Raw genomic sequence first — 3952 nt, 5'->3', positions numbered from 1 at the left:
CTACACGTGTAAAGCTCAAGCTCAGCCCAAGCACACACCAAGTGGGCCCCGGAAGTGGATTTCTGCATCAATTACTTAATTCTGTAAACCCTAGTAGCTAGTCTAGTATAAATAGGACATTTTACTATTGTATTAGACGTCTTTGACAGTATAGTCTCTTGACCATTCAGTCTTTTGATCATTCATGGGGGCTGGCAATTCGGCTATGCCTAGATCATCACTTATGTATTTTCAACGGTGCAGTTTCTACACACCATAGATTAAGGTGTGGAGCTCTGCTGTACCTTAAGTTTTAATGCAAAGTACCACTATTTTCTATTCAATTCAAGCTTATTCTTATTCTAAGATATTCGTTGCACTTCAACATGACGAATGTGATGATCCGTGACACTCATCATCATTCTCACCTATGAACGCGTGATTGACAACCACTTCTGTTCTACCTTAGATCGAGCGCATATCTCTTGGATTCCTTAATCAGAATCTTCGTGGTATAAGCTAGAATTGATGGTGGCATTCATGAGAATCTAGAAAGTCTAAACCATATCTGTGGTATTCCGAGTAGGATTCAGGGATTGAATGACTGTGACGAGCTTCAAACTCGTGATTGTTGGGCGTGATGACAAACGCAAAAGAATCAGTGAATTCTATTCCGGCATGATCAAGAACCAACAGATGATTAGCCGTGCTGTGACAAGAGCATTTGGACCTTTTTCACTGAGAGGATGGGAAGTAGCCATTGACAACGGTGATGCCCTACATACAGCTTGCCATGGAAAGGAGCAAGAAGGATTGGATGAAAGCAGTAGAAAAGCAGAGATTCAGAAGGAACACAGCATCTCCATACACTTATCTGAAATTCCCACCATTGAATTACATGAGTAACTCTATCTTTATTTTATGCTTTATTTTATTATTATTTTTGAAAAACCATTATAACCATTTGAATCCGCCTAACTGAGATTTACAAGATGACCATAGCTTGCTTCATACCAACAATCTCCGTGGCATCGACCCTTACTCACGTAAGGTATTACTTGGACGACCCAGTGCACTTGCTGGTTAGTTGTGTGAAGTTGTGACAACGTGTGATTCACGTTTGAGAGCACCAAGTCTATTGGTGCCATTGTTGATGATCACAATTTCGTTTAACGCCGTTGCCGGGGATTGTTCGAGTTTGGACAACTGACAGTTCATCTTGTTGCTCATATTAGGTATTTTTTTTCTTTTATTTTCAAAAATTTTTCAAAAATCTTTCAAAAAAAAAATTTTTTACTTCTGTTTTCAAAAAATTATTCTAAATTTTTAAGAATGAATTCTAGTGTTTCATGAAGCATGTTGAAGCTTGGCTGGCTGTAAAGCCATGTCCAAATTCTTTTGGATTGAGGCTTCCACTTGTCAACATAAAATGCATGTATATGGAGTTGGATGAAGTATCAACTGTTGCATGCCTGATTTATATCCTAAAGTTGGCTGGCTATTAAGCCATGCCCAACTCCTGGATCGGAGCTTTAGGCTAACATTGAAATATTCCTGGAATTCTTATTAAAAATTTTGAATTTCTTATTTTCTTTTTCCTATAAATTTTCGAAAAAAAATAATACAAAAAAATTAATAAAATCATAAAAACCAAAAATATTGTGTTTCTTGTTTGAGTCTTGTGTCATGTTTTAAGTTTGGTGGCAATTGCATGTTTCCCTTTTTCTTGCAATTTTCGAAAATTCATACATGTGTTCTTCATGATCTTCAAGTTGTTCTTGGTAAGTCTTCTTGTTTGATCTTGATATTTTCTTGTTTTGTGCTTTTTGTTGTTTCTCATATGCATTTTTTAATCCATAGTGTCTAAACATAAAAAATTTCTAAGTTTGGTGTCTTGCATGTTTTCTTTTCTATCTTTCAAAAATAAGTCTTGATGTTCATCTCGACATTCAAGGTGTTCTTGGTGTTCATCTTGACATTCATAGTGTTCTTGCATGCATTAAGTGTTTTGATCCAAAATTTTCATGCTTTAGGTCATATTTGTATTTTTCTCTCTCATCATTAAAAATTCAATATATATATATATATATATATATATATATATATATATATATATATATCTTTTCCTTATTTCTCTCCTAAATTTCGAAAATTTGAGTTGTCTTAGACAAAAAAATTTTAAAACTTAGCTATTTCTTATAAGTCAAGTCAAATTTTCAAATTTAAAAATCTTATCTTTTCAATATCTTTTTCAAAAAAATCAAATCTTTTTCATTTTTCTTTTATGATTTCTGAAAATTTGAAAATATTTTCCAAAATTTTTCTTATCTTTATTTCATGATTTTCAAAAACTTTACTAATAATTAATGTGATTGATTCAAAAATTTGAAGTTTGTTACTTTCTTGTTAAGAAAGGTTCAATCTTTAAATTCTAGAATCATATCTTTTAGTTTCTTGTTAGTCAAGTAATCAATTTTAATTTTAAAAATCAAATCTTTTTTTTAAATATCTTTTTAATCATATCTTTTTCAAAAATTTGATTTCAAAATATCTTTTCTAACTTCCTATCTTTTCAAAATTGAATTTCAAATCTTTTTCAACTAACTAATTGACTTTTTGTTTGTTTTACTATTTCTTATCTTTTTCAAGACCACCTAACTACTTTTCTCTCTCTAATTTTCGAAAATTCCTCCATCTTTTTCAAAATTTTCTTAATTAACTAATTGTTTCAAATTTTAATTTTAATTTTAATTCTTCTCTTAATTTTTGAAAATCACTCACCCTTTATCAAAATTAATTTTCGAAATTCTCTCCCTCTCATCTTCTTCTATTTATTTATTTATTTACTAACACTTTCTCTTCATCTCAAGAATTCGAACCTATCTTTCCCCTTGTGTTTGGATTCTTAACTCTTTTCCTTCATCTATTCCTTTCTTCTTCTACTAACATAAAGGAATCTCTATATTGTGACATATAGTATTCCTCTTCCTTTTCTGCTCTATTCTCTTTCATATGAGCAGGAACAAGGAAAAAGGCATTCTTGTTGAAGTTGATCCTGAACCTGAAAGGACTATGAAGAGGAAACTAAGAGAAGCTAAATTACAACAAGCCAGAGACAACCTTACTGAAATTTTCGAACAAGAAAAGGATATGGCAGCCGAACCTAACAACAATAATGCAAGGAGGATGCTTGGTGACTATACTACACCTACTTCCAAGTTTGATGGAAGAAACATCTCAATCCCTGCCATTAGAGCAAACAATTTTGAGCTGAAACCTCAACTAGTTGCTCTAATACAACAGAACTGCAAGTTCCATGGACTTCCATCAGAAGATCCCTATCAGTTTTTAACTGTTAAGACCAATGGAGTAGATCCTGAAGTCTACAGGCTCATGCTTTTCCCTTTTGCTGTAAGAGATAGAGCTAGAACATGGTTAGACTCACAACGTAAAGATAGCCTGGACTCTTGGGATAAGCTGGTCATGGCCTTCTTGGCTAAGTTCTTTCCTCCTCAAAAGCTGAGCAAGCTTAGAGTGGATGTTTATACCTTCAAACAAAAAGATGGTGAATCCCTCTATGAAGCTTGGAAAAGATACAAGCAGATTACCAAAAGGTGTCCTTCTGACATGCTTTTAGAGTGGACCATTTTGGATATATTCTATTATGGTTTATCTGAGTTCTCTAAGATGTCACTGGACCATTCTGCAGGTGGATCCATTCACCTAAAGAAAATGCCTGCAGAAGCTCAAGAACTTATTGACATGGTTGCAAATAACCAGTTCATGTACACTTCTGAGAGGAATTCCGTGAATAATGGGATGCCTCAGAGGAAGGGAGTTCTTGAGATTGATGCTCTGAATGCCATATTGGCTCATAACAAAATATTGACTCAGCAAGTCAACATGATTTCTCAAAGTCTGAATGGATGGAAAAATGCATCCAACAGTACTAAAGAGGCATCTTCTGAAGAAG

At 33.6% G+C, this 3952-nt stretch overlaps 1 non-coding gene across 1 annotated transcript; it reads right to left on the bottom strand.

Moving 5' to 3' along the window:
* Positions 1-3504: 3504 nt before the first annotated feature.
* On the bottom strand, positions 3505-3612 carry LOC112713509 (small nucleolar RNA R71). Its single transcript, XR_003158482.1, has one exon. It is a non-coding gene; the product is annotated as a small nucleolar RNA R71 (small nucleolar RNA).
* Between the last annotated feature and the right edge of the window lie 340 nt (positions 3613-3952).

The sequence above is a fragment of the Arachis hypogaea genome, chromosome 9 (assembly GCF_003086295.3).
Source record: "Arachis hypogaea cultivar Tifrunner chromosome 9, arahy.Tifrunner.gnm2.J5K5, whole genome shotgun sequence".
Lineage (NCBI taxonomy): Eukaryota > Viridiplantae > Streptophyta > Magnoliopsida > Fabales > Fabaceae > Arachis > Arachis hypogaea.
The sequence above is the reverse complement of the archived record's forward strand: the minus strand, read 5'-3'. Positions and strand labels throughout refer to the sequence as shown.